General features: G+C 41.8%; 1 protein-coding gene across 1 annotated transcript in view; it reads left to right on the top strand.

The window, feature by feature from the left end:
- ELF2 (E74 like ETS transcription factor 2) overlaps positions 1–20001 on the top strand; it is a 117816-nt gene that overhangs the window by 51670 nt on the left and 46145 nt on the right. The gene's annotated exons all lie outside the window — the stretch shown is intronic.

Below are 20001 nucleotides of genomic sequence, written 5' to 3'. Positions count from 1 at the left end.
ATAGTACTTGGAAATTAACTTTAGCAGTGATTTTAGATGCACTATATATTTTGCATTTTATTAACTTTTAGACCATAGAAAGCAAGGAAAATATAGTCAACGTTAATTAGGAAATACTGTAGATTTTCCTGGTGGGCAGGAATAGTGGAACATATAAAGGGTCATTCCCATTATCTTAATTTGGTCTGGTTAGGTAATAGTTGTAAAAAGATGCAACTTTATGAATTGCCTCTTTGTTACCTTTTCCTTCATTATTTGGCCTTTTAGATTTTATTCTTTACAGTTCACGGGCAAACTGACTGACTACTGTTGTGGGTCTAGGGGTATCCTCCAGCCTTATAGATTGCAGTAGAACGGCTTTTTGGGTCTGCGCAGTAGCCAAGGAGTAGTGCTATAGTGTTGCTGACAGTTCAGCTCCAAGGGGCATTGTGGCAACCACGCTCTGGTTGTCACGATAAGGCTGCGTTATAGCTGCATCGGGAGCACACATGTTCAGGCCACCAACGATGTTGCGTTGCTGGCTTGAACATATATAGGAGTGCCCACTTCTCAAACATAGAGCGTTTCACTTAAATATGAGTGCCCATTTTTCAAGCATGTGTTAGGCTGAACACAAAGACCATTTTAATGCATTCATTTTTGGGTTTAGAGTAGTTAAGAGTTAATCCTTGGTGGTCTAAGGTGCTGGATGAGTGTTAACAAGGTATTCCTTGTTGTGCTAATGTATTAAATGAGTTAACGCTGCCATACTTGGTGGCCTAGGGTAGTAAAGCAGCTTAAAGGGGTTGTACACGTTCAGGAAAATAGGCCCTAAGCTGCGGAAAATAACAAACTCAACAGGTTCTCGCCCTCTCTGGGTTCAGCCTCTCCTTCCCATCACTGCTCCGGTCTCAGTGCTTTGGCTGTAGCAGTGACATAATGAGCACACATCACTGCTCTAACCAATGAGTGAGCTCAGAGATGTGTGTCTCCCGCCTTGGCACAGTGGCTGAGCTTAGTGGTTAGCTACAGTGGTAATGCTGGTAGTCTGGTCTAGAGGAAGGGTTAAAGGGAATCTGTCATCAGTAGGATCAACCCTCCCAAGCCATCTATATGGACATGCTAGTCATGGAAAGTTATGTAGAACTTTACCTTGATATCTGAAGTTCGTTGACTTATTTCACAGAAATCCACATTTTTCTTATAAGAATATGAGCTGTTCAGGGCTATGGCCTGAACACTGATCTCCATGACAATCTGCCTCCAGTGATTATTTTATATGAAGGGGCAATATCCATGTGATGTGTAATAGGCGTGCTCTGCTCTCACTGCAGAGCTTTGTGTGATTATAAGGGTGCAGTCTGACTGCTGTATTACTCGCAAGAGGATCGCATCGCAATCCTAGGACTGGTAGACGGCTTTCCTGACCTGAGCATGCCACCATGTATTTCTATGCATCTGTCATGCTCGGGTCCGGAGAGCTGACGACCAGTCCAAGGATTGCGATGCGATCCTCGCTCGAGTAATTTGTCAGTCTGACTGCACCTTTACTGACACATCTTCGGGTTCCTCTCAGTGCTTCAGGTTCCATTTCACAGGTAACCAGTGCTGAGCAGTGAGAGCTACAGAAAATGAGTTTGTAAGGAGACAAAGTTCAGTTCTACCGTTCTGTGTTAGTTATATGTCTCACACTGGTAGTGCCCACTTTTACTTAAAATAAACTTTGGTGGCAGATTCTCATACAGATTTGTACCCACCCATAGATCTTAACAACTCATTTACTTATTAAGAAATTTTGGATTTCTTGGATATGGAATAAGATATTGGATCGGAGGTATCAAGGTGTCATTTATTACAACTTTCGTGTCCACAGAGATGGGTTAGGAGGTTTGATCTTACTAACATGTTCCCTCTATAGAGGTTTTTTAATTCTAAAATGGTAAAAATTGTAACGTGCTTGCAAACACAAATACGGTAACTATCTCTTTTTAGAAATCCTTTTTCTCAAGTATAGCAGAATTTTTAGTTCTGTAGGGTACAGTTCAATTCCTAGGTAATCGATCATTGCTGCAGTCTCAGATTGGTTAGTTAGATGAGGAGTGATGTGCCGCTAGCAGGCTCTATTGTGTGCTTGTGCCGCTCGGAAGATACCTGGATATGACCACCCTCAATTCCCCTACGCTTCTCCAGTGCTAATGCACACAAATTGAGAATTTATATATGTATGTATGTACAGTACAGACCAAAAGTTTGGGCACACCTTGTCATTCAAAGAGTTTTCTTTATTTTCATGACTATGAAAATTGTAGATTCACTCTGAAGGCATCAAAACTATGATTAACACATGTGGAATTATATAATTAACAAAAAAGTGTGAAACAACTGAAAATATGTATTATATTCTAGGTTCTTCAAAGTAGCCACCTTTTGCTTTGATTACTGCTTTGCACACTCTGGGCATTCTCTTGATGAGCTTAAAGAGGTAGTCACCGGAAATGGTCTTCCAACAGTCTTGAAGGAGTTCCCAGAGATGCTTAGCACTTGTTTTCCCTTTTGCCTTCACTCTGTGGTCCAGCTCACCCCAAACCATCTCGATTCGGTTCAGGTCTTTTGACTGTGGAGGCCAGGTCATCTGGCGTAGCACCCCATCACTCTCCTTCTTGGTCAAATATCTCTTGGATCTAATCCTTATAAACAGGGGGGAAATGGTTGAGGAGGTAAAAGTGGCTGGGACCCTAAGAGGTAGCGACCATGCTATTTTAGAATTTTGGATAACTAGAGGCGGAAGACCTGTGAAGACTCAGACGTCAAGGTTAGATTTCAGAAAGGCAGATTTTAAGGGATTCAGAAAGAGAATTGGAGGGATCCAATGGCTGGATATCCTTAAAGACAAAAATGTCCAGGAAGGATGGGAAATCTTTAAAAATGAAATTCTCAAAGCACAGTTGTTAACAATTCCGAAAAGAGGGAAGAATAGGAAGCATTTAAGGAAACCAGGATGGATGAACACAGAACTTAAGCACAGGCTAAAAAGGAAGAAAAAAATGTTTATAAAATGGAAAGAGGGAGGCATATCTAAAGAAGAATATAATGCTGTCTGCAGAACCTGCTGGGCACAAATCAGATTATCTAAAGCTGAAAATGAATTGAGGCTTGCAAGAGATGTCAAAAGCAATAATAAAGGATTTTGGGGATATGTCAAAAGTAAAAGAAAAGTCAAAGATGCTATTGGATTTTTACAGGATGAAAATTATGAAATGGTAAGACAGGATGTTGAGAAGGCTGAACTTTTAAATTCCTATTTTGCATCTGTTTTCTCTCAGAAAGGAAATGTAACATCAACTGTTATTCACTGTCCTATTAAGGGAATAGAAGAATCCAGGATATCTATAAACAGAAAGATAGTGAGGAAACACTTAGCTAACCTAAATGAATTCAAGTCTCCAGGTCCAGATGAATTACACCCCAGAGTACTGAAGGAGATAGCAGAAGAAATTTTTGAACCCCTCTCCATAATCTTTGAAAATTCTTGGAGAACAGGAGAAGTGCCAGAAGACTGGAGAAGAGCAAATATTGTTCCTATCTTCAAAAAGGGGAAGAAGGTGGACCCAGGCAACTATAGGCCGGTGAGTCTGACTTCTATACCAGGAAAGATCTTTGAACAAATTATTAAACAACATGTATGTCAATACCTGGATAAGAATGAAGTGATTAAACAGAGTCAGCATGGGTTTGTAACTAATAAGTCATGTCAGACTAATTTAATTTCCTTCTATGACGGTATTACTGATTGGGTGGATCAAGGAAATGCTGTAGATATAGTATATCTTGACTTCAGCAAAGCATTTGACAAAGTCTCTCATACAATCCTTATTGAAAAAATGACTAAGTATGGAATGGACAAGGCAACTGTTAGGTGGATTCATAACTGGCTTAGTGATCGGACCCAAAGAGTGGTCGTAAATGGCTGCACATCCAGTTGGAAGAATGTCTCAAGTGGGGTACCACAGGGCTCTGTCCTGGGCCCTGTATTGTTCAACATCTTTATCAACGATTTAGATGAAGGAATTGAGGGTAAACTGATTAAATTTGCTGATGACACAAAGCTAGGAGGGATAGCTAATACTAGAGAAGAGAGAGAGAGGATTCAAAAAGATTTAAATAAACTGGAGAAGTGGGCAGCAACTAACAGAATTGGTTTTTAACAGGGAGAAATGCAAAGTACTACATCTGGGCAATAAAAATGAAAAAAGCATATATAGAATGGGAGGAATAGGGCTAAGTGACCGCACATGTGAAAAAGACTTGGGTATACTAATAGATCACAGACTGAATATGAGTCAACAGTGTGATGCAGCAGCAAAAAAGGCAAATGCAATTCTAGGATGTATTAACAGAAGCATACAGTCTAGATCACGTGAAGTAATTATTTCCCTCTACTCCTCTTTGGTCAGGCCTCATCTGGAATATTGTGTCCAATTTTGGGCACCACATTTTAAAAAAGACATCAACAAACTGGAGCAAGTTCAGAAAAGAGCGACCAGAATGGTGACCGGTCTGCAAACCCTGTCTTATGAGGAAAGGTTGCAGGATTTGGGAATGTTTAGTTTGCAAAAGAGAAGACTGAGAGGAGACTTAATAGCTGTCTACAAATATCTAAAGGGCTGTCACATTGTAGAAGGATCAACTTTATTCTCATTTGCACAAGGAAAGACTAGAAGCAATGGGATGAAGCTGAATGGGAGGAGACACAGATTAGATATTAGAAAAAACTTTTTGACAGTTAGCGTGATCAATGAGTGGAACAGGCTGCCACGAGACGTGGTGAGTTCTCCTTCAATGGAAGTCTTCAAACAGAGGCTGGACAGACATCTAACTGGGATGATTTAGCGAATCCTGCTTTGAGCAGGGGGTTGGACCAGATGGCCCAGGAGGTCCCTTCCAACTCTACGATTCTATGATTCTATGATTACACAGCCTGGAGGTGTGTTTGGGGTCATTGTCCTGTTGAAAAATAAATGATGGTCCAACTAAACGCAAACCGGAAGGAATAGCATGCCGCTGAAAGATTCTGTGGTAACCATGCTGGTTCAGTAAGCCTTCAATTTTGAATAAATCCCCAACGGTGTCACCAACAAAGCACCCCCACACCATCACCCCTCCTCCTCCATGCTTCACAGTGGGAACCAGGCATGTAGAGTCCATTCGTTCACCTTTTCTGCGTCACACAAAGACACGGTAGTTGGAACCAAAGATCGCAAATTTGGACTCATCAGACCAAAGCACAGCTTTCCACTGGTCTAAAGTCCATTCCTTGTGTTCTTTAGCCCAAGCAAGTCTCTTCTGCTTGTTGCCTGTCCTTAGCAGTGGTTTCCTAGCAGCTATTTTACCATGAAGGCCTGCTGCTCAAAGTCTCCTCTTAACAGTTGTTGTAGAGATGTGTCTGCTGCTAGAACTCTGTGTGGAATTGACCTGGTCTCTAATCGGAGCTGCTGTTAACCTGCGATTTCTGAGGCTGGTGACTCGGATGAACTTATCCTCTGCAGCAGAGGTGACTCTTGGTCTTCCTTTCCTGGGGCGGTCATCATGTGAGCCAGTTTCTTTGTAGCGCTTGATGATTTTTGCCTCTGCACTTGGGGACACTTTCAAAGTTTTCCCAATTTTTCAGACTGACTGACCTTCATTTCTTAAAGTAATGATGGACACTCGTTTTTCTTTACTTAGCTGCTTTTTTCTTGCCATAATGCAAATTCTAAGTCTATTCAGTAGGACTATCAGCTGTGTATCCACCAGATTTCTGCACAACACAACTGATGGTCCCAACCCCATTTATAAGGCAAGAAATCCCACTTATTAAACCTGACAGGGCACACCTGTGAAGTGAAAACCATTGCCAAGAGTGTGCAAAGCAGTAATCAAAGCAAAAGGTGGCAACTTTGAAGAACCTAGAATATAAGATATATAATATATTGGTCGGTACTGTGTGTGTGTGTGTGTGTGTGTGTGTGTATATATGTATATATATATATATATATATATATATATATATATATATATATATTTATATATATATATATTTATATATATATATTTATATTTATTTATTAACTAGAGTACAACACATGATTAAAAAGAAAATGGGTTAATTAACAACAAAGCCATGATTGGCGTCAATAAGACACCGTAGAGATAATAATGGAGCCCAAGATCGTAATCCTATGAATGATTGTAAATAGGGTGGGAGACAAATATGTATACATAATATAGTGAATTAGATTAATAATGTGCAAAACCAGCAGTACATGAGTTATAAGTATATATAATTATGACTGCAAAATGAATCACATTTCCAATGCATAAAATGTCTGAAATGCTTGTGCCAATGCAAAGGAAAAGGAGACCTTGCAGAGATGTGATCACCTGGAGGTCATAAATAAAATTTCCTGCAGTCAAATTGGAGCACGGAGTTAACAAGAGGTAATATAAAGTGCCCAGTGCACTACACAGCCATGCCAAAGTGCACATAAGCATTGTGACAATGATCATTAAGATTCCATACCCGTTGGTCTTCCTAGTCCCTGTGGTGGCGTCAGCTCCAAGAAACGTTTTGGCATTGCTTTCTCAGGGGGCCTTGTACGATGATTCATTGCAATACCATCTTGGTCTCCATTTTTGTCTCTGTGGTGTCTTATTCACACTGCTCATGGCTTTGTTTTTAATTACCCAGTTTTCTTTTTAATCAAGTTTTGTACACATAAATGTATAAGTGTGCAAGATAAGAATTTTATAAACTGCCGATTTTGCAAGTTTTCCCAGCTACAAAAAAATGGAGAGGTGTGTCATTTTTATCGCAGGTACACTTCAGCTGTGAGAGAGAGAATCATTAAAAAAAAGTTCCAGAAAATCACACTGTATGATTTTTACATACCGTATATACTCGAGTATAAGCCGAGGCACCTAATTTTGACACTGAAAACTGGGTAAGCTTATTGACTCGAGTATAATCCAGGTATGCATTGTCCCCTCATCACCATCCTGCTATGTGTGGCACCCCCGTACTGTTGTCCCCTTATCCCTGTGACTGGTATGTGTGGCTCCCCCTGTTGTATGCATGGCTCCTCCGGTCCCCTCATTGTATACATGGCTGGCTGGGCTCTCACACACACGCCACAATCATTGTCCCCCATCATTGTATTGTGCACCATCATTGTCCCCATCATTGTATTTGGCTGGCTGGCTGGCTCGCTCACCCCCCGCCGTTCTACTCACCCTCGTCGCACTATCCCTGGTCCCTGCATCTCCGATGGTAGCGGCCATCTTCTTCCTGTGCAGAGCGGTCATGTGATACTACTCATTAAGGTGATGAATATGTGCTTCCGCCTATGGGAGTGGAGACGCGTGCATATTCATTACTTTTATAAGCGGTACCACGTGACCAGTCTGCACAGGAAGAAGATGCTAACGCCGAGACCATCGGAGATGCAGGGACCAGGGACCGCACGAGGAGGGTGGGTATGATGTCTTCAAGAAGCCGGTGGCTGTAGTTGCAGCTGTCACTGTGCCACAGCCGCCGGCTCCTGCCACTGCTCCGCCGCTCCCCCTCCACCGCCGGCTTTCTGGACCGTGACTCGTGTATAAGCCGAAGGGGGCGTTTTCAGCACAAAAAAAGGTGCTGAAAATCTTGGCTTATACACAAGTATATACGGTAATTAAATTGCATTTTATTGCGTGAAATAAGTATTTGATCAGCTACCAATCCAAGAATTCTGGCTCTCACAGACCTGTTAGTTTTTCTTTAAGAAGCCCTCCTACTCTGCACTCATTACCTGTATTAATTGCACTTGTTTGAATGCATTACCTGTATAAAAGACAGCTGTTCACACAGTCACTGAATTATACTCCAACCTCTCCTCCATGGCCTTGGTGAACAGGCAACAACTGTTTGCGCAATTATTAGAAAATGGAAGAAACATGAGATGACTGTCAATCTTCCTCGGTCTGGAGTCAATGCAAGATTTCACCTTATGGGGTAAGAACGATTCTAAGGCCTGTTTCACACTTCCGTTTTTTCAAATCCGTCAAAATCCGTTGGTTTCCGTAAAAAAACGGATCCGCCATTTTTTGCAGGATCCGTTTTTTTTGTCCCATAGACTTCCATTAGTGGTTACCGCGGATCCGTCAAAAAAACGGATCCGTTTTTTTAAAAACGGATCCGTTTGCATCAGTTTCCGTCAAAAAAACGGAAACGGATCCGTTTGGCGGACACAAAAACGGAAGTGTGAAACAGGCCTAAGACAGCTCAGGAATGAGCCCAGAACTACACTGGAGGACCTGGTCAATGACCTGAAAGAGAGCTGGGACCCCAGACTAAAACATTACGTTAGTAACACACTACATCGTCGCGGATCAAAATCCTGCAGGTCAAGCAAGGTTCCCCTGCTCCAATCAGCAGATGTCCAGGCCCGTTTGAAGTTCGCCAATGATCATCTGGATAACCAGAGAAAGCATGGGAGAAGGTCATGGGATCAGATGAAACTAGAATTTTTTTGGTAACAACTCCACTCACCGTATATGGAGGAAGAAAAAGGATGAGTATAACCCCAAGAACATCATCCCAACCTTGAAGCATTGCTGGAGAAACACGTTATATAAGAAATAAATGCATAAATAACCAACTCCGTTGTGTATCCTATTAGAATTGTAACCTATAACATGATTCACAATCTATGTCAAAGAAACAGTATACATTTTATTAATTACATCACAGAATAACAACAATTACATAAAGAAAAAATTTAAAAAAGACTCGGCAAGGTAAAAGAATAATGAAATGCACATGTAGTGGATTTTGAAAAATTACATAATCTTTACATACAGTGCCTTGCGAAAGTATTCAGCCCCCTGGAACTTTTCAACCTTTTCCCACATATCATGTGTAAGGTAGCACTTGTCATTCTGGTAGGGGTTTACTCGATTTGCAGCCAAATAACCAGGTCCGGTACGGGTTTTTCATAAAAACATCAACATAGTCCATGCGGTTTCTTCGTCATCATAAACCAAAGCAATATGCAACAGAAAGTTCATATCCAAACAGCATAGCGTCCATGACAGAGCTCCGCTCTGTTATCCCTGTGGTCATACAGGCTTTGTTATGTCCGGTACACAGGCTCTCTAGCCTCACAGTTATTTCCCCTGTCCGGGTTACCTCATAGCTGCTCTCAGTCCTGACGTTCATTCCCTCTCCTGGGAACTCTCAGACACATGCAGCCATGATACACAGCGTCCCCACGTGCACTCAGGAAGGCAGACACATCTTCCTGCAGTCGGTCTATCGAGACCTTTCATACGGACCAACCGGGTCCAAGCATTCACTCATGTGACCTACCCTGGTCACCTTATATGGTCCGTAGCCACGCCCACCGGATCACATGGCTATGACCTCATCGCAGATCCTACAACCATTCACACACATACACTATACTATGGCGTTCTAGACATACTCCCCTGTCCGGGTTTGTAGGTGATTGATCCCACCCGTCTCACCAATCACCTGAAGGCTTCTCCCTAACACTTTGGAACAAAACATCAGCAGTAGCTCTGCTGATCAGTACATAATCAAGCCTTCATCCCAAGGCCCACCCACCTTGGGATACATAATGGTCCTTTAGCACCCTACTCCTGTTACCACACTGGATGTGCCTGTACACCCATCCTGGGACACCCACACAGCACCCCCTAGCGGACACAGTGGTCACTACACCACACATGCTTCAAACATAAAGATACCAAATGTAAATTTTTGGTGAAGAATCAACAACAAGTGGGACACAATTGTGAAGTTGAACGATATTTAATGGTTATTTTAAATTTTTGTGGCAATTCAAAAACTGAAAAGTGGGGCGTGCAGTATTATTCGGCCCCTTTAACTTAATACTTTGTTGCGCCACCTTTTTCTGCGATTACAGCTGCAAGTCGCTTGGGGTATGTCTCTATCAGTTTTGTACATCGAGAGACTGAAATTCTTGCCCATTCTTCCTTGGCAAACAGCTCGAGCTCAGTGAGGTTTGATGGAGATCGTTTGTGAACAGCAGTTTTCAGCTCTTTCCATAGATTCTCGATTGGATTCATGTCCGGACTTTGACTTGGCCATTCTAACACCTGGATACGTTTATTTGTGAACCATTCCATTGTAGATTTTGCTTTATGTTTGGGATTATTGTCTTGTTGGAAGACAAATCTCCGTCCCAGTCTCAGGTCTTTTGCAGACTCCAACAGATTTTCTTCAAGAATGGTCCTGTATTTGGCTCCATCCATCTTCCCATCAATTTTAACCATCTTCCCTGTCCCTGCTGAAGAAAGGCAGCCCCAAACCATGATGCTGCCACCACCATGTTTGACAGTGGGGATGGTGTGTTCAGGGCGATAAGCTGTGTTGCCTTTACGCCAAAAATATCGTTTGGCATTGTTGCCAAAAAGTTCGATTTTGGTTTCATCTGACCAGAGCACCTTCTTCTACATGTTTGGTGTGTCTCCCAGGTGGCTTGTTGCAAACTTTAAACATCACTTCTTATGGATATCTTTGAGAAATGGCTTTCTTCTTGCCACTCTTGCATAAAGGCCAGATTTGTGCAGTGTACGACTGATTGTTGTCCCATGGACAGACTGTCCCACCTCAGCTGTAGATCTCTGCAGTCCATCTAGAGTGATCATGGACCTCTTGGCTGCATCTCTGATCAGTCTTCACCTTGTTTGAGATGAAAGTTTAGAGGGACTGCCGGGTCTTGATAGATTTGCAGTGGTATGATACTCCTTCCATTTCAATATGATCACTTTCACAGTGCTCCTTGGGATGTTTAAAGTTTTGGAAATCATTTTGTATCCAAATCCGGCTTTAAACTTCTCCACAACAGTATCACTGACCTGCTTGTTGTGTTCCTTGGTCTTCATGATGCTCTCTGTGCATTAAATAGAACCCTGAGACTATCACAGAGCAGGTGCATTTATACGGAGACTTGATTACACACAGGTGGATTATATTTGTCATTATTAGTCATTTAGGACAACATTGGATCATTCAGAGATCCACAATGAACTTCTGGAGTGAGTTTGCTGCACTGAAAGTAAAGGGGCCGAATAATATTGCACGCCACACTTTTCAGTTTTGAATTTCCACAAAAATTTAAAATAACCAATACATTTTGTTCAATTTCACAATTGTGTCCCACTTGTTGTTGATTCTTCACCAAAAATTTACATTTGGCATCTTTATGTTTGAAGCATGATATGTGGGAAAAGATTGAAAAGATCCAGGGGGCTGAATACTTTTTCAACGCACTGTACATGTATGATATAATGGGTAACCAGAGTCAGGTAAGTATAGTAATATTAGTAAACTCTGAATTTATATTAGTCTAATGATTCAACTTGAGATGGCGCCATGCAAATCAAGATCAGTCCCGACTTAAAGGGTATAATGAAAAATGTACAGGAAAAAACTGGCAGAATAAGTAGAGGAATGAGATAATATGCAATCCATATGGAACATTGTACAGCATGATTAAAGTGACTGTCACAGTTCATAAGACGAGGTAAAATGCTTAGTGCTCACAGACTGTTTCAATATAGTTAAATACTTAGTGAGAAAATTATGATGTATAATATCATAGAAGTAACTGACAAACTTCCGAGAAGAAAATAAAGTGATAAATGCCTAGGAATTGCCAGTTGCCCAGAAAGATGTACAGAGGAGTATAAAGGTACAAATGGAATACAAACAATGTAAGAAAGCATGGAGAGGACTGATAAATATACTAACCCAACACTCACTGCGTGTGCCCAGCGCGTATTTCGCCTGTGGTTTGACAAAGGAACGTGTGGGGGAAACATTGTAGTTTGGGGGTGTTTTTTTGCAAAGAGGACAGGACGACTGAACTGTATTGAAGGAGTCCTGTATCTAGAGATTTTGGCCAACAACCTCCTTCCCTCAGTAAGCACTGAAGATGAGTCGTGGCTGGGTCTTCCAGCATGACAATGACCCGAAACGCACAGCCAGGGGAACTAAAGAGTGGCTTCATAAGAAGCATTTTGAGGTCCTGCAGTGGTCTATCCAGTCTCCAGACCTGAACCCAATAGAAAATCTTTGGAGAGAGCTGAAACTCAATATTGCCCAGTGACAGCCCTGAACCCTGAAAGATCTGGAGAAGATCTGGGTGGAGGAGTGGGCCAAAATCCCTGCTGCAGTGTGTGCCAACTTGGTCAAGAACTACAGGAAACGTCTGACCTCTATAATTGCCAACAAAGGCATCTGTACCAAAATATTAAGTTCTATTTTTGTATCAAATACTTATTTCATGCAATAAAATGCTAATTAGATATGTAAAAATTATACAATGTGATTTTCTGGATTTTTGTAAGATTCTCTTTCACAGATGAAGTGTACCTGTGATAAAAATTACAGACGTCTCCATTCTTTGTAGGTGGGAAAACTACACACTATCAGAAGTTGCATGGGCTGTGACATTAACATATTTTAATAGAATATATATTGTATTGCAAACAGCTATTAATCATACAAGAAGTACTAATGTACACTAAGCGGCTGACCTCGGGTAAGTGAAACTGCCTGGAGTCTCATATTTGTTACCAGTCATACAAGGGGTTTATCTTGATCTCAGATCTTGTGTGGTTTACACAATGTTTTTTTAAATATTAATTATTGACTGTAATCTGACTCTTTATCAGTGAGTCCACATGGAGTGGAATTGCTGTGGATTTCATTTGTAGGTTTACAAAGGTAAAATCTGCAGTAGAATATAGCAGCAGGCATGTGTATATGATTGTAAGGCCTCATACCCATTGGCGATTAAAAAAACGGTCCGATTTCTGGACTGGAAAAAAGGGTGGAGTGTTATGCCAGCGTCATGCGATTTTTATGCGATTTTTTTATTTTTCCATCCGTTTTTTTTCCCCTGCAACTCTTTTTCTACAGTCATTTACAGGACCATTTACAGTGTTCTATACCACAGAATGGTGATGTATCCATTAAAAACGGATGGAAAACAGATGGTCCGTTTTTGGTGCGTTTTTTTAATCGCACCCATTGACTTCTATTGGCAAAAATCGCTGCAAATCGCAGCATGCTGCGATTTTTTTTCTCAGACCGATTTTGGCTGAGAAAAAAATCGCAAGTGAGATGTCACCCATTCACTAACATTGGTCAGAGTGCAATCCGATTTAAAATCGGATTGCAATCGTCCGATTTTATCGCCAGTGAGTATGAGCCCCAACACGTCTCAGCTGCATTCTTCCAAACATACACTGACCTGCCATGCAGATCCTTTAAAGGGTCATTTCAACAAAAACAATTTTCTATCCTATCTATCTAGCAGAGCCCCGTTTTGTGAGTTCCACAGCCTTGCTCTCAGAATTGTTGGGAATATCCGTATTAGGACCCCAAGTGGTCTTGAATAAAATCGAGATACATATGCTCAGCTTCTGTTCCATTCATTGTCTGTGGGTCTTCCGGATATAGCAGAGGCAATGAATGGCTCAGCGGCAGAGCACACCTCTGCTCCATTCATTGTCTTTGGGACTTCCGGATATAGCAGAGGCAATGAATGGCTCAGCGGCAGAGCACACCTCTGCTCCATTTATTTTCTGTGGGACTTCCGGATATAGCAGAGGCAATGACTGGCTCAGTGGCAGAGCACACCTCTGCTCCATTTATTTTCTGTGGGACTTCCGGATATAGCAGAGGCAATGACTGGCTCAGCGGCAGAGCACACCTCTGCTCCATTCATTGTCTGTTGGACTGCCGGATATAGCAGAGGCAGTGACTGGCTCAACGGCAGAGTACACCTCTGCTCCATTCATTGTCTGTTGGACTGCTGGATATAGCAGAGGCAATGACTGGCTCAACGGCAGAGTACACCTCTGCTCCATTCATTGTCTGTTGGACTGCCGGATATAGCAGAGGCAGTGACTGGCTCAGCGGCAGAGCACACCTCTGCTCCATTCAGCACAGGACTGGTTTCGAGAAGGCTGGGGTTCCTAGCGATCAGACCCCAAATTATTAACAGATTATCCCCTATCCTGTAGATAAAAAAAAACAAACTAACCCCCCGTTTTTGCACTAGCCCTTGAATGTACTTGAATGACCATTTCTGTTGCTGATTTTCACCACAGATTTCACCCTTTTAATGCAGCAAGGGTGAAATCCGGTGTAAATGCTCCGCAAAATCCAGCATGTGTGAACCTCTGTTATAGACAATTGATGCCATACATTTAGGCTGTGTTCACATTTTTGTTTTAATAAATATTCATTTAGAAACTACCCCAGAAAATATCCAATTTCTACTATTCCAGCATACTTACAGTACCGCATGTGTATGGGATGAGGTGTATGGCATACCCGGCACCCTGCTGTCTAGTTCAGTGGGAGTGCATACTGTACACCGTGTGTCCTCACAGGACCCTGGAGAGGCACATGTCCACTACACAGGGGCGTGTATATTTCCTTCATGTAGCTATTCTTGACTATTATCTTAATGATAATAATTTCTATCTCTTTTGTGCCTATTAATTTTCCCCTTTTATTTTTTTGGTTTTGGAGCCGTGGACCTAATTACTAGTTTACCATATAGTTCTGATTCTCCATGTATTGTAATGATTTACAATGTTCATCCTAGAGCTCTTTAATGGTTTTAGGATTCAGCATGATCCAGTCTCTGCAAAGTTGTTGCATGGTGCAGAAAACCCTTTTAACTGTACTGTAAAGCTCAAAAAACCAAATTATTAATCTGTCATCACACAAGCGTTCAACCATTTTCTGTGCATGGATTATTAGGCATGTCACCTCCTCACAGTAAGGTTATGTCTCGCATAGATTTGCATTGAGAGCTTGTAACCGTTACCTCTGACTTCTGGTCAGTCAGAAGTTGCAGTCACAAGATGGCGGGGCAGGACCTGAGCCGCGCCGGGAAGAGCTGAAGACGGCCTTCATAGCCTGAGACATTCCCCCTGCTGGGACCAGTTTAAAGTACAGCGCGTCCCACCAAACAAACTAGGCCTTGTACAGCTCCATCTGTGGAAAAAAGTTTTAGGTATCGCAATATGGTAACAAAAAAGTAAATAAATGGGAAAAGTAGCAAAACATTGCAAAAATTTTTTATAATTTGGTAATTCCATGTTTTTATCACTTCACAACAAAAAGGTAACCTGACAACCTGGAGTTTCGAAAAAAATAAAAACATTGTATTTTTTTTTTTTTTTAATGCTGCCTGAACAGTTAATAAAAAGTGATCAAAAAGTCACATTTACCACAAAAGGGCACCAGTTAATATTACAGGCCATGTGCACATGTTGAGTATTTGAGTATTTTACCTCTGTATGTGTAAGCCAATACCAGGAGTGGAACAGTCAGAGGAAAAGGATAATAGAAACACGTCATCACTTCTGGATTTATCACCCACTCCTGGTTTTGGATTGCAAATACTGAGGTAAAATACTGACCAAAAACTGAACATGTGCATGTGGTTTAAAGGGGTATTCTGGGGAGATTAAAAAAATTTTTTTTTTTGTAGTGTCTCTCTCATGCACTATAAAGATAAGATGCCCAGTGCAGTTTACAATACATCACACACCAGTGTGCTGCTCCCCCTGGTTAGCCAGCCTGAGAAGAGGAGATACAGCTATCAGACTGGCTGATAGTAACAGCATGGAGCTGCACACTGCTGTAATGTCCCAGATGGAGGGCTGAGCAGTGAGGAGCAGCAGCTGTCAAACCAGCCCCCTAATAATGTCTCCCTGTCTGCAGTCAGGGGTCATGGCCTGCTCCCTGCTAGTAGCCCTGCAGTGAAGGAGACATTATCAGTGGGCTACTACTGCTAGCAGGGAGATGGCCACACCCCACCGCTCACCCCTCACCTCAGACTGCAGACAGGGACATTTGTTGGTTATATATGGGGATTGTTACTATTAGTATGCACCTGTACACACCTGTTTTCTGTTTGGTAGTGATTGTCAGTCTTTTATTATTTGTATATATGTGTGAAGGATCCTCACCTCACCACCCCGCCTGACGTCAATATTACGTCAGCGAGATCACGTGGTAAGGTGTCTGCACTTGTAGCAACCCCCTCGGGACACGCAAGGTCAGCTTGGCATAGTTTTACACAGACACCTCCTGTCCTCTTGGGCCCAGAGAGTGAGAGGAGGTGGCCCACACAGTCCCTGACTTGGCATCACACTCGCCTACAACCCTGACAAGCTGAGAAACCCTTTTCACTAGCCCCAGTGAAACAGAACTTTGTTAGCCGGGAGAACTGCCAACAGTTCCTCGTTCGATAGAAGCCCGATCCGTTAACGTGAATTATATCGGGCCAGAAAACCAGCCCCGGTAGCATGGAAAATTAAACCGAGAGATGGATGCGTGGATTGAGATAAAAGATCAGACAAAGGAAAAAATATATATTTAATTGCTTTAAGGGCACACTAGACAAGACACTGTATACACAACGGTTATACGTTTACAATGGTCAGATATGCAATAGTGGTAGCACAAAAGATATAAGCAGAACATATGAGTCAGTTACTAGTAGCTGAAAGGCCTGGCTTGCGGGGGAGCCTTGTGGTCCCCTCTGTTCCTGGACTTGTCCTCACTCAATATGTCGTTGCAACATCCCCACAGAAAAAGCACTAGGCCAAGCTCTGTATGTATGTGTATGTGTGTGTATATATATATATATATATATATATATATATATATATATATATATATATATATATATATATATATATATAGTGTGTATATAATTTTTTTTTTTTTTTCAGTGAAGTAATTGTACAAGGTAATAATGAATAAAACTATATAAATTTGGTATCGCCATATTTGTACGGACCACAGATTAAGGTGACGTTCACACATTCAGTATTGAATCAGTATTTTAGCCCCTTCATGACCTGAGCTTTTTTTTGGTTTTGCGTTTTGTTTTTCGATCCCCTTTTTTCCAGAGCCATAACTTTTTTAACTTTCCGTCAATATGGCCGGGTGAGGGCTCATTTTTTGCGGGATGATTTGTACTTTTGAACGACACCATTGGTTTTACCATGTCGTGTACTAGAAAACGGGAAAAAAAATTCCAAGTGTGGTGCAATCCCACAGTTTTTTTTTTTGTTTGGCTTTTTTGCTAGGTTCATTAATTGCTAAAACTGACCTGCCATTATGATTCTCCAGGTCATTACGAGTTCATAGACACCAAAAATGTCTAGGTTCTTTTTTATCTAAGTGGTGAAAAAAAATTACACACTTTGGTAAAAAAAAAAAAAAAATAAAAAATTGCGCCATTTTCTGAGACCCGTAGCGTCTTCATTTTTCATGATCTCGGGTTGGGTGAGGGCTTATTTTTTGCGCGCCGAGCTGACGTTTTTAATGATACCATTTTTGTGCAGATACGATTTTTGATCACCCGTTAATGCATTAATGCAATGTTCTGGCGACCAAACAAAACGTAATTCTGGCGTTTTGATTCTTTTTTCTGCTACGCCATTTAGCGATCATGTTAATCCTTTTTTTTTTTATTGATCGGGCGATTCTGAACGCGGCGATATCATATCTGGGTGTTTTTTTTTTTATTTTCAATGGGGCGAAGGGGAGTGATTTGTACTTTTATATTTTTTTTAAAAAATTTTTAAAACTATTTTTCTTTAACTTTTGGCATGCTTCAATAGCCTCCATGGGAGACTAGATGCTCAGATCGCCTCTATGTAGCAGAATTACAGACTTGCTATGAGCGCCGACCACAGGGTGGCGCTCATAGCTATCCAGCATCAACAACCATAGAGGTCTCAAGGAGACCTCTGGTTGTCATGCCGACACACCGGTGACCCGCGATCAAGAGCCAGATGGCCGGAAACACTTGTTAAATGCCGCTGTCAGAGTTTGACAGCGGCATTTAACTAGTTAATAGCTGCGGGCAGCTATTATGGGCACATGTCAGCTGTTCAAAACAGCTGACATGTCCCGGCTTTGAGGTGGGTACACCCCCGGAGCCCACATTAAAGTGAGGGATAGTGACATCGGTGTACTAAACCGTTTGATGTCAGTAAGGGGTTAAACCAAAATCCAGGAGTGGGTGATAAATACAGAAGTGATGACGTGTTTCTATTATACTTTTCTTCTGATTGTTCCACTCCTGGTTTTGGCTTACACATACTGATATAAAATACTGACTAAATACAGAAGGTGTGCTCGTGGCCATTGGGAACCTGCACACGTTGAGTATTTGGTGTGTTTTTACCTCAGTATTTGTAAGAGAAAACCAGGAGTGGAACAATCAGAGGAAACACGTGCAACACTTTTGAATATTTTACTTACTCCTGGTTTTGGCTGACAAATACGGAGATAAAAAAACTCAACAAATACTCAACGTTTGCATGTGGCCTTACAACGAAAAATAAAAAAAAATTGTTTATATTGCTTCCCATAAGGTGTTCATAAAATTTAGGCAATAAGCTATATGTTCTCCAAAATGATGCCACTGACTGACTAACCACTAATCTTGGAAAAATCTTCTCTTCACTGTCTCAGAAAAAATTAAGGTATGTTGGAGCTGACAGTAGAAAAGTGGGGGGGTAAAAGTCTATCATAAAGGCCAAAACTGGCTGTGATGCCAAGTTAATGTCAGGACTTTGACTTGGCCATTTCATAACTTAAAGGGAACCTGTCACCCCTCAGGCGTTTTTTAAGTAAAAGAGACACCTTGTGCAGCACTAATGCTGCATTCTGTCAAGGGGGCTCTGTTACTTAGCTTCCGTTCCACCGCAGAAATAATCGTTAATAAAATTGTTCAAAAATACCTGAATTTTGACAGGGGGCAGGTCTTTCCCCCTCTGACAGTCGCCTCGCATCCATCACTCATTTCGTATTTGGCGCCGCCTCCTCAGTTTTCTTTTGAAATGCGGCACCTGCGTTGTACTATAGTTTCGTGGTTTTCACTACTCATTTCACCCCCTTACATTTCCCCTAACACTCCCTAACTAATCAGTTTTCTAATATCCTCCTATTGCCTGCCCTGCTCCTGTAAGCTCATTTCTTTGTGGGGCATCTAATCTTATGTTGTGATTCTGGCTCTTCTACTTCCAATCTCGAAACAAGAATCTGACGAATTGCGTAGCACACGTCATTGGCGGAGCTACCGCTGTGAGTGACAGCAGTCTGAGCACAGATCAGACTTCACTCTCCTCCTCTGCCTGGATCCTGCCGTCGTATGTCAGGTTCCTGTTTTTCATGCAAGTCCAGGAACTGAGCATGCAAGTTTCCCGGCAGAAGATGGCTGTACTACACAGCCCTCCTCTGCCTTTAACAGCAAGTGGACCTGAGCTATGCCTGCTGCTCTCAATCTCTGACAGTAGCATTTACAATGCACAGTTCAAAGGTGAGGATATGCTTTTCCATGCGCCCATTGGTCCCCCTGCAATGCTATGGTGGGGTGCTAATGGGTTGCTATGGCTGACATGAGTTTGATGAATGACCTTCTGCTTGCCAGGATTGTGCTCATGTGACGACTAGCCTCTGGCTAGTATTCATACGAGACCGTAAGTTTTTTACTGTATACTGCTACAGTATATAGTATAAACAATCGGACGACTGCAGATTCAAGTAAAAGAAGGTGGCAGTTTCACCAAGAGCCAGATCTATACTGGGGTTTCTGTAATTGTGATGCCATAATAAAGCGAGATGATCACTACTGGATGCTCCTTTTAGTTGGATGTTGCTTGGGAAAACGGACCAACCCACATTTGGCATTTGTGCACCTACATGGCATTTATTGAAGCTTAAGGCTACGTTTCCATTATGAGTTTTTGGTGCGTTTTTTAACACTATGTACTTTTGCTAGGTCAAAAACACAGTGTATTACAGTTACAGCAAAGTGGATGGGATTTATAGAAATCTCATGCACCCTGTGCCCCCTGTTAACACAGCGTAAACTGACCTGTGGTGTGTTTCAAGTCCGCAACATGTCA

This window comes from Dendrobates tinctorius, unplaced genomic scaffold (assembly GCF_039654945.1).
Source record: "Dendrobates tinctorius isolate UK_male_01 unplaced genomic scaffold, ASM3965494v1 ptg000030l, whole genome shotgun sequence".
NCBI lineage: Eukaryota > Metazoa > Chordata > Amphibia > Anura > Dendrobatidae > Dendrobates > Dendrobates tinctorius.
The sequence above is the reverse complement of the archived record's forward strand: the minus strand, read 5'-3'. Positions and strand labels throughout refer to the sequence as shown.